Source organism: Microplitis mediator, chromosome 2, assembly GCF_029852145.1.
Source record: "Microplitis mediator isolate UGA2020A chromosome 2, iyMicMedi2.1, whole genome shotgun sequence".
NCBI classification, from domain to species: Eukaryota; Metazoa; Arthropoda; class Insecta; order Hymenoptera; family Braconidae; genus Microplitis; species Microplitis mediator.
In genome coordinates, this window is record NC_079970.1 from 11,115,763 (window position 1) to 11,128,224 (window position 12,462).

General features: G+C 32.6%; 1 protein-coding gene across 3 annotated transcripts in view; it reads left to right on the plus strand.

The window, feature by feature from the left end:
* Positions 1-12,462, plus strand: part of LOC130663026 (uncharacterized) — a 490,048-nt gene that overhangs the window by 84,123 nt on the left and 393,463 nt on the right. The gene's annotated exons all lie outside the window — the stretch shown is intronic.

Below are 12,462 nucleotides of genomic sequence, written 5' to 3' on the forward strand. Positions count from 1 at the left end.
TAGATCACAGAGAGGGGTATCGTCTGTCTCTGACTCATTCTCAAACTTCGTGACAGTTTGCCGTTGCCGTTCTTCGATTTTGAGGTCAAGTAAAGAATTTTTTAATTGAGTTTTATTAGTTTTAATTTAAGGACCACGCGCCGGGGTTATAGAATTTTAATTTTTGATTTTAAGGTTTTCATCGAGTTTTCAGTTCTTGATTTTTTAATATTTCGCACTTGCTGAGAAGCTTCGGAACTCGTCTCCCAATTGGACTCTGCATCTGCCGGCTTGTCAGTAATTTGATCAAGAGGAGTTGACAAGTCAATGAAATCAACGTTGAGATTTTCTGCAACGTTACCGACCAATTTTGGAGCATCAGCAGCAGTAGAATAATTTAAAAAGAATTTTCCATTGCTAATCATAAATTTAGGAGCATCAGGATTTAATTGCGACGAAACAGGTTTATCATTATTAATTTCAATGAGCTTATCCGAGTTATTAGTTGACACAGAAGCCCTGGTAAGGTGGTTGGTATCTACCAGGGCACTTACGCGTTTTTTGGAATCGGAGGACGAGCATGAAGAGGCAATCTTGCTTTAATACGCAACTCATCAGTTACGGGCCCACAACAAACTTCAGCAACATGACCAATTCTTCCACAACGACCGCAGACAGGAGCTTTTGGTGTAATATTTGGTGATACTGGGGTTGAATTGACTTCTCCCGGTGACGTATTTACAGCGGTTTGATTTAATTTTTCTAAAATGGTTTTCATCATAGACTTAAAGTTATTTAATAAGGTAGAAGACTCAGAATTCAAATTTTTACTAGATGAATCTGACTGTGCAGGATTTTGAGTGTATTTAGAATTATGAAAATTTTTATTGTTGTTAAAATTATTATTTCTATTAAAATTATTGTTTCTATTAGAATTATTGTTTGCAAAGTTATTATTACCGGGTGAGGTAGAAGACTGTACCGTCCCTATACTGTTTAGTTGATCTGCTTCTGAGTCTTTGATGGAATTCAATTGACTACGCGTTTTGATTCTACTGTTATTTTCTTTAGGAATTTTGAAATGAGGGATCAGCGCATCAGCCGTCGGCTGCCAAGCACTGACCCGTGTATATAATTCCGCGTACGTCATTATTGTGGTGTCCGAAAATTTTTGAAGGAAATGAGGATTAAATCGCGAAGTTATAATTCGAATTTGTTTTGTTTGTGGTAACGGATCTTCGAGTTTTGCAAAAACGCTTTGCATGCGATTAATAAACGTAACTCCTGTCTCGTCGCTGCTTTGTTTTGCCGAATAAATCCCCTGCAACACCACCTCATCTGTTTGCTGAACCTGCCTAATCTTAAAAAATTCTTTGAAAGCCGCCCAGCTATGAAATAAACCTTCATTTTTATAGTACCACTCGAGTACGTCGCCGTTAAGGGTGTTTGTTAAAACTGCCTGAAAATTTTTGGAAGGAAAAATCGTTGCTAACCATCCGCTGCTCAATTAATTTTAAATATTTCTTTGCACCAATTGGCAAGGTGTGGGATATAGGGTAAGGACAACCGAATCTACTACAGCGCCCGCAGTGGACGAAACACGCGTTAAATCGCACTTATGTTGTGAATTGTTATATGAAAGCAGTGTTAAAAAATGAGAACAAATAGTTGTTAAAAATTTTTAACACAAAGTTTTTTAAATTCTAGAGTTTCAAAATTTAAAATTACAAATAATTGAAATCATTTTGATTTCTTTACTTAATGCAAATTAATGTTTTCAAATTTAAAATAATTATAATTATTTGAACTCTTTCGTTACTATGACTATTATTGTTGTTGTTATTATTATTATCAGAAGCTAACCTTATGCAGTGCGAAAGAATATTTATTTAATATTTATTTAAATTTTTTATACTTACTTTTTTAATACAATCCTATTTATTTTTTTCCACCTTTCAAGTGTGGTATTGCACATATATTTCACGATTTTTATAAATTTTAATTATTTGTTTATATCAATTTGCCGTATTATCTCTGCGCTTTTAGAGGATGATTTAATGCGGTCGACAGATGTCGTTTCCGTCGCGCACCTTGCCAATAGGAGAAGATCGATTACGAGGAGGGAACGAGATATTCCAAGATTTAACAAGCCGACTAAGATCATATAACTGCATAGAATTGGATCCGCTCGTATTTGAATTTCCCGCCGGGACTGTATAAGTACTATACCACACTGACGGCTGTGCTGGTGGATAGGTAGACGGCAATAGAACTCGAGAGTATATGTTCGCATGTGCTGGTACGTTATTACCACTGTGTGATTGTGTGTGTGTGTGTATGGAAGCGAAGACTGGAGATTCATATGTGGCGGTAACGTTTGAATTGGTGGTGGGATCATCGGGTGCGCGTACGGTTCACGCGCAGGTAAACTAGGCATGGCGAACTGCAGTCCGCTCGCTTGCGTTGTCGGAATGGGTGCATGTGAATGTAAATTAACATGACTAGTAAAGAGGGGGTTTGCTGCTTGTGACGTCACAGTATCAGCGGGAAATAACTCTCTCGACACCCACATGCTTGACGCGTTAGGCCAAATATTTAAGGGTGGTGATGGTGCACCCAAGGGTCACCAAACCGTACTCGATATTCGAAGTAAGTGCTGACGTTCGGCCCGCAGTGCTTCGATTACTGTTTGTAGTCCCAGAACTACGTTTTGTAATACGGCAACAGAGGTTGTATTCTGAGACTCAGAAATCGGTACAACCCCACTAACGTTGTAGGGGTTAACATTAACATTACCGCCCGCGCTGGTGGTCGCGACATTATTATGATTATTTCTAGCTGAATTTTGGGTACATCCGGTGCTGTTATGTACATCGTCACGCTGCATGAGCCCAACGAGATCATCCATTGCGCTCGTACTTGCGATTGCCGCGCCCGATGTAGTAGGGAAATGTAAGAGATCAGTGGGGTTGTTGGCTGAACTGACCGAAGGAGGTAGTTGTAAAGTCGGCGTCCTCGCTAACAGCATAATTTGACCAAAAATTTTTCATTAATCGAAAATAAACTCTTTGCAGAAATGATTTATCAAGATTTTATAATTGATGCTTTTGTTCAATCCGAACTATTAAAATTTTTGTTGGATTATAAGTAAATTTGTTTTGTCAATAATTATCAAATTGAAATTTAATTCAAAGCTGTGAAGATTATTTATTTATTGGATAGAGTAGTTAATGATTTACTTTGGTTATTACAATTCTTGATGACTAATAAATTTTTATTTATCACTGCAAAGATTTTATTTGTAGTTTGTTTAAGTATTTATTTTATTTTGTCGAGCAAAAGATATTTTATTTTAAATCGAAAACGAATATAATCTTTTGTGTCACGAAAAAAAGGGATTTACTGTACTTTAGAAAATATACTGTAAAGTGTAAAGAAAATATACTGCAAACTGTAAAGATAACAAATACTGGTGTCTCAGATAGCGACGCGTGCAGCCAGTATACGCTCAAGGTTAAAGTGCACGAGAAGTTTATAGGAACGAAACCGGCACACAATATAACAATGACAAATATGATTTGATTTTACTTCAGATAATTTATAATAATTAAGAAAAATTTGGAGATTAATTATATGGTGACATTGGATGATGGTAATGGATTGTGACATGTGACGCTATGATAAATGTAGAGGAATAGATATTTTTTTTTGATACTGGTAAGAAATTTTTAAAAACTATTACTGAAAATTTTATGAAATTTTTAACTTCCCGCTAAGAAAATCGAGGATTTTCGAAAAATTGGGAAGTTATTGTTTTCACCCCTATTTGCGAAAATCGAAATTTCATCAGATGTCGACGTTTTGAGGTCCTAGGAAGGTATTCTGACTATTTTCAGAATGATGTCCGAGTGTCTGTAAGTATGTATGTATGTATGTATGTATGTGTGTGTGTGTGTGTGTGTGTGTGTGTGTGTGTGTGTGTGTGTGTGTGTGTGTGTGTGTGTGTGTGTGTGTGTGTGTGTGTGTGTGTATGTGTGTATGTATGTGTGTGACCGGTCTATAACATTTTAACTAATGAACCGATTTGGATGGTTAAGGCGGCAATCGAAAGAGCTTGTTGGCCATCAACTTTTCTGAAAAATTTAAGATCATTTGATCAAGTAGACTCGAAAATATTGGCGAATTACGAAAAAAAAAATTTTTTTTTTTTTAGTTTTTTATTGATTTCTCAGAAACGACTTATACGATCAACTTCAAAATCTAATCAGCTCTAGAACTCAATAAAACGCGTCGATTGCCGCCTTAGCCATCTCAATCGGATAATTCGCTCGAGAGTTATCGCGGGAGAAAGAAATGGTGAAAAACGATTTTTTGCGAATATCTTTGAAACAACTGAAGTAAAAAATTCCAAAATCTTATCAGCTCTAGAACTCGATAGAATACGTCGATTGCAACCTCAACCGTCTCAATCGGTTTATTCGTTTGAGAGATATCGTTGGATAAAAAATAGTAAAAAACGTTTTTTTTCGAAAACAACAGCACACAAACGTATTTTCGAGCTCGAAAATGTTTTCACAATAATATTTTCGAGGTTCTTGAGCTCGAAAACAGCGGGAAGTTTCGGGTCTGGCCCACAGGGTCAATTGATAGACTGATTTTTTTTTCTGTAAAGCCGTGAGAAAAATTAATAGAATTTTTTGTTGCCTGTTTGAACTACTGCAAAGTCCATGTTCGAGCGCCAGTTGAGACAAATCGCCTTTTCTCTTTGCGATTCTTACCAGCAGCCACCGGGATTTGCAGGTTGAACCTTGGCTTAGGCTGGCTTCTACGAAATTTTTAGTTACTGGGACAGAGCAAAGTAAGAACCTGCGCTTGTCCAAACTCGGCAATGTATGTAAAAAAACTTATCAACTTACCTTACGGCTTATTATAAATTGTTAATTATTTTTATAGATTTCTAACTTATGACTTAACTAATAACCCGATGAAAAAAGATTTTGTCTAATCATATATGATTATATATGTTCATATACATGATCATATCTGATTATATATAATCATATAGAAAGTTATATATAATCATGCATGATTATATATGGGGTCATATATAATTATATATAATTATATATGACCCCATACATAATTAGATCTGATCATACCTGGCTGTTATAAGCCCATATATAAGTCTATAAATGATGAGATCTATTTATATATAAGTCTATATATAAGTAGATCTGATCATACCTGGCTGTTATGACCCCAAATATATTCATACTTAAGTCTATATATGATCAGATCTGAGTATATATAAGCCTATACATAATTTGATCTGATCATATATGAGTCTATGTATAATTAGATATGATCATACGGGGCTGTTATTACTCCATTTATAATCATATATAAATCTATACATGATTAGATCTGATCAGACATGACTGATAAAAACCCATATATACACTAATGCAAAAAATTCAAGGAGCAGAAAAATTTTATAAATTTTTTAGTGATTGTTGGAAGGCTGTAACTTGGTGAAAAATGATCGTATCAAGATTTAAAAAAAAGCATATTATAGCTTGAAATCTCTAGTTTTGGTGCATTTTTTTCAAAATTTTTTAAAAGCTCCGGTTATTGCGCAAACATGAGAAATACTGATAGACAAAAAATTTCTTAATTTTTTTTCTTTCTTCCGAAGAGCCTACGGACCGCGAAAAAATTCTTTCAACTAAACGAATGCATAATTCGTTTAGCAAATTTATTCAGCTTCAATTTGGTTTTTTTTAACCTCGTAGGACGATTTGTCGCAGAGATATCAGCCTTCAAACAGAAAATGATCTTTTTGGCTTTGATCATCGATATTTTCGGTACCAATGATCGCACAGAAAGTTGAAGGGCGGCGATAAAAACTTGAATAAATTCTCTACGAGACCCTGTCATCATTTTTTGGAAAAAAAATTTTTTTCATTTTTAACATCCATTAGAAGTAAGTACAAAAAAATGACTTTTTTTGGTTTTTTAGTAAATCAACCGCTACTCTGCAAATATCGATAAAAAAAATAATGTTGCCAGGGACTTTTTTAGCTTAATGTACTCCTCAGACCCCTGTAAATTTTTAAATTGATCTATCGAACCGTTTTTTGGGAATCATCAATCAAAGTTTAGCTAAACAATTAAAGGAGCAAGTTTTGTTCCTTTAATTGTGTAATCATAATCAAAATGAAAAAAATTTTTTTTTTCGACTTTTCTCAAATTTTTGCGTTGGTGACTCAGCAAATGCAAGGAAATAACAAAAAAAATAAAAAACGTCAAGAAAAAAAAAGAAGAAAAAGAAATTGAAACTTTTTTTTTGTGTTCTAAATTTTTTTTTGACATTTTTTATTTTTTTTGTCATTTCCTTGCATTTGCTGAGTCACCAACGCAAAAATTTGAGAAAAGTCGAAAAAAAAAATTTTTTTCATTTTGATTATGATTACACAATTAAAGGAACAAAACTTGCTCCTTTAATTGTTTAGCTAAACTTTGATTGATGATTCCCAAAAAACGGTTCGATAGATCAATTTAAAAATTTACAGGGGTCTGAGGAGTACATTAAGCTAAAAAAGTCCCTGGCAACATTATTTTTTTTATCGATATTTGCAGAGTAGCGGTTGATTTACTAAAAAACCAAAAAAAGTCATTTTTTTGTACTTACTTCTAATGGATGTTAAAAATGAAAAAAATTTTTTTTCCAAAAAATGATGACAGGGTCTCGTAGAGAATTTATTCAAGTTTTTATCGCCGCCCTTCAACTTTCTGTGCGATCATTGGTACCGAAAATATCGATGATCAAAGCCAAAAAGATCATTTTCTGTTTGAAGGCTGATATCTCTGCGACAAATCGTCCTACGAGGTTAAAAAAAACCAAATTGAAGCTGAATAAATTTGCTAAACGAACTATGCATTCGTTTAGTTGAAAGAATTTTTTCGCGGTCCGTAGGCTCTTCGGAAAAAAGAAAAAAAATTAAGAAATTTTTTGTCTATCAGTATTTCTCATGTTTGCGCAATAACCGGAGCTTTTAAAAAATTTTGAAAAAAATGCACCAAAACTAGAGATTTCAAGCTATAATATGCTTTTTTTAAAATCTTGATACGATCATTTTTCACCAAGTTACAGCCTTCCAACAATCACTAAAAAATTTATAAAATTTTTCTGCTCCTTAAATTTTTTGCATTAGTGTAATTAGATATAGGACTATATATAATTAGATCTGATCAGACATGGCTAATATAAATTCATGTACAGCCGTGCATAAGTTTATATATGATTGGATCTGATCAGACTTTATTAGTATGAAACCTATAAATATTTAATTATATATATAGTTCCAATAAATATATATATATATATTGAAACGATGTTGAGGTCCACCCCCTCTAGTAGGGGTGAATCAACCGAAGAACGGGTGAAGTTACCCATTTTAATTAAATGGGCCCGTGTCCCTTTTAGCCAGTGGGCTTATTATTTGGTAACTGATCCTGGTGTTACCCGGTTCGTAAGGACCAGACGACCGGTTGGCCTTGAATTTATATATGTCAAGTGCATATAAAGGATCGGAAGTCGTGGGGCAAGTTATATATAAGTGATATATGAAAAGAAGGTAGACTACACGTATTTGCATAGCAAGCCAAAAGAGTGAGAAGCACAAGATATTATAAAAGGTATAATAAGTGTTATTATACTTACCTTTGAGTTGTTGATTCACTGGTATTGACAAATATGAGCAGTAATTACTTAAGACAATTGTGAGTTCAGTATCACAATTGTCTGGTACAGCTACAAGCAGGTATTGTAGGGAAATATCGTGGCAGGTACACGCTTCCACAAGCAGGTATTGTGGGAAAATATCGTGGCAGGTACACGCTTCCACAAGCAGGTATTGTGGGAAAATATCGTGGCAGGTACACACTTCTACAAGCAGGTATTGTAGGAAAAGGATGTAGCAGGTATACATCGCTACGGGGTTACCGTCTTCTATAGGCAGGTACTATAGGCTAGGATGAGGATACAGCAGGTATGCACCTCTACGGGGTTGCCGTCTTCTACAGGCAGGTACTGTAGGCTAGGATAATGTGTAGGTAGGTTTACACGAAATGAATCATTGCAGTTTATGATTATATTATTATCTAAGGGAGTACTTAGATACTACTGGATACTCAGGCGTAAACAGGTAGTTAAAAGTTAAAAGAAAGAAGTTAAAATATAAATCTTATTTATTATAAAGACATAATGAAATTGAAGGTGAGAAACTAAAGCTGATGATAATCGGGGCGCAGGCCTTTTCATAGATTCACGTCAATGCTTACGCGTCGACGTGGTGCGCATCCCTTCCATTTAAAACACAAATGGAGAAGGATTATGAAATAATAATAATAATTAGTCAATATGTTAGCAGGTAAATTAAATAACACATGGTAAATAAACTCGGTAATCGTCCATTATCACGGTATGATAATGAGGTATCATTAACCTCGTTACAATATATATTAAATAATATGAAAATTTTTAAATATCAAAGTTATTAAATTTTTATTCTGTCAACTATCAATCAAACTTAAATCCCCAATACTTTAAAAATGTTCAAAGGTTTCGGCAGCAATTTAAAAGTATAACGTATCGATTTGATTATTTGAGTTAAGTAATGCCATAAACTTTTCTTAATTATAAGTGTAGAACAGACTAGAGGATCAGACTACAATCCATCCATAACCAAAGTTAAGCAGCATCGGCGTGGGACATTAATTGGACGGGTGACCTCGTAGTAAAATAGTAGTCAACGGATAATTTTTTTTTTTTTTATTATTTAAATTTAACCAACATTTAAATTGATGAAGACAATAAATCCTAATTAACTTAATTAATAATTTACAGATATTCTAAATGAGATTCTAAAAATGACTATATTCGTTCATGCATGATCATCATATATGAACATATCTGTTCATATATAAACAGATCAAGTTATGTATGATCAGACCTGGCCAATTTGTGGATCTGATCATATATAGACAATTATGCATGATCATATATGATTAGACAAAATCTTTTTTCATCGGGAATACTGATGGTTTATTCAACCCTTTTACCAGTATTTTAGGATATAGATGGGATGAGAAACGAGGTATAATGTGAAAGATTTATATTGAAAATTATGCAAGTTTATTGCCAATTATAATAAATCTCAAGTACTTACAATAACGTTTTCGAAAGATAAAAAAATCAGGAGAGTCCTGGTTTACGCTGAATACAATATACCTTTACGTGGAATAACACACTCAATTTATTATCTGATTTGATATTATTTGTAATGCGAGTATATCGCCGGCAACGTACAGAAAAATGTATTTGCTTAAATCTTATTTACTACAACTAATAACTAACTAAGAAGGAATAACATTACAAGCTAATTTGCAGTAAGATATGAAATATAAACTCGCAAGTACAATTGCCAGAATAGATACTGGATAATTAATTAAGAAAACGTCTATACGCAAGTTGATCCAGGATCGAAGTGATTGACCGATAATTAAGGGTCTAGGGCCTGCCGGTGAGCTCCATCCCCACCTCACCCTGTCGGACATGTGTCGACGTAAAGACTCATTATGTGACCACGGCAATATGACGTACAATATCAGACGGCAACGAGACGGATAAAAACGGAAACCGCAAGGCTGAAATGACAAAGTCAATTCGCATTGTCTCAATATATATATATATATATATATATATATATATATATATATATATATATATATATATATATATATTAAGGTGAGCCAAAAAAACCAACCTATCGAATTTATGTCTTAGAACGGATCTATATATCGAGAAAAAAATTCTCCCATTGGGCAAAATTTTTAGCTCAATTTTAAAAGGTGTCGGTAGCCATCTGAAATTTCCCATTTAAATAACATGCAAACAAATTTTTTTTGATAATACGAAGTATCAAGTTTACAAATTCGACTCCCAAGACTTTCTTTTAAGAAATTTAATTCCCTACAAGAATATTCTAGAGCCGAATTTTTGACTCACATGGTTCAAAAGTTAGAATATTTTTAATCAAAAAAAATTTGTTTGCATGTTATTTAAATGGGAAATTTCAGATGGCTACCGACACCTTTTAAAATTGAGCTAAAAATTTTGCCCAATGGGAGAATTTTTTTCTAGATATATAGGTGCTTTTTAAGACATAATTTCGATAGGTTGATTTTTTTGGCTCACCCTAATATATATATATATATATATATTAGGGTGGCTCATTTGAAACGACTATTTTTTTTTTTTTGGTCCATTGACGGAATATTGTTCTAGACATAAAAAAAAAATTTTCCACAAAATTTGAACCCTTAATTTTAATTTTAAGAACTCGCTAATTGAATTTGAAATTTTCCCATTCATTTAGCATGTAAAGTGGAGGTTTTTTTTTTTTTAATTATCTATAGCTCTGCTGCATTTCACGTTTTTTTACTGTCCATAGGCAGAAGTTATAGGCAAACCTTTATACTTCAAAAGTTCCTACAGTACAATTTATGTGACAGGAACGGGGTCAGAGTTAAAAAATGTAAAAGTCGATTTTGATCGATTTTTGCGTATTTTTTGAGTTTTTCGTAGAAAATATTGTAGTTACCGAAAAAAAGTAAATGACAAAATTGTAGGAAATCAAATTTGCTACAAAAAAGGTCCTGTAAGCCAAGGCTGTAAAATCTGTTGTTTCTGAAATAAACTGAATTATACATATGAAAATTCAAGATATCTTTGCAGTATATGGTTTGTTAAATTAATAATTTAATTTTCATTTATTAAATGTTTTTTTTGAACATCATATTACTTTTTCATAAAAATATAACTTAAAAAAAATTTATCTATATGGGGCATTCCACGCCAAATCGGACGGTTTCAAAAATTGATTTTTCCGATTTTCTTCGATTTTTGGTATTTTTTAGTACCCCTCAAAAGAGGCTTCCCGGTAAATTTTGAGATCTTTTTGATTAATGGTTCAAAAGATATCGAATTTAAAAAAAAAACCGCTCTTTTTATGGTTTTTTGATCATAACTTTCGTAATAATGGTCGAAATTCAATGTTTTTTTATTCAAAATTTTCGTTTTGAGTTGGCCTTTTCAGACAAAAATGCATAACAAATATACAAAATGTTTTTGATCGAGATTTTTGAATTTTAAGTATTCAACCGTGTTTTTAAAAAAGGGTGTATCCTTCGATTTTCTTGAGAATTTCCTATCTTAAACTTCTATCCATTCTGCAACTTTTAAGCCCGGTCCAGTAGTGGGCCTTCCATAATTACTATTTTTTTTCGATTTTTCGAAATTAAAAAAAATTTTTTTTTTGCTATAAATTATTATCAGTACCGATTTTTGACATTGTACACTTGTTTTTCTTGAATATTATAAATTGATTCCGATATTTTTTCGTTCTGAGTAGGGATTTAAAAGCAGTAAGTAAAAGTTAATGCTATTTATAAGCTGTTATAATAAATACTTTTAGTTTTTAAAAAGCAACTATTTCGAAGCAAAAGAAACATTAGATTTGCTATAGGAGCTCCAAAATTTCATATAATTATTCGGAAAAGCGACAAAACTGTATCACAAACGTTTTTAATTATTTCCGTGTTCTTTCAAAAATTTTACATTAACGATTGTTTTATGAACTAGAGGACTCCTTAGTGAATATAGCTTCGTCGCTTTTTCGAATAATTATATAAAATTTTGGAACACGGTTGAAAACTTAAAATTCAAAAATCTCGATCAAAAACATTTTGTATATTTGTTATGCATTTTTGTCTGAAAAGGCCAACTCAAAACGAAAATTTTGAATAAAAAAACATTGAATTTCGACCATTATTACGAAAGTTATGATCAAAAAACCATAAAAAGAGCGGTTTTTTTTTTAAATTCGATATTTTTTGAACCATTAATCAAAAAGATCTCAAAATTTACCGGGAAGCCTCTTATGAGGGGTACTAAAAAATACCAAAAATCGAAGAAAATCGGAAAAATCAATTTTTGAAACCGTCCGATTTGGCGTGGAATGCCCCATATAGATAAATTTTTTTTAAGTTATATTTTTATGAAAAAGTAATATGATGTTCAAAAAAAACATTTAATAAATGAAAATTAAATTATTAATTTAACAAACCATATACTGCAAAGATATCTTGAATTTTCATATGTATAATTCAATTTATTTCAGAAACAACAGATTTTACAGCCTTGGCTTACAGGACCTTTTTTGTAGCAAATTTGATTTCCTACAATTTTGTCATTTACCTTTTTTCGGTAACTACAATATTTTCTACGAAAAACTCAAAAAATACGCAAAAATCGATAAAAATCGACTTTTACATTTTTTAACTCTGACCCCGTTCCTGTCACATAAATTTTACTGTAGGAACTTTTGAAGTATAAAGGTTTGCCTATAACTTCTGCCTATG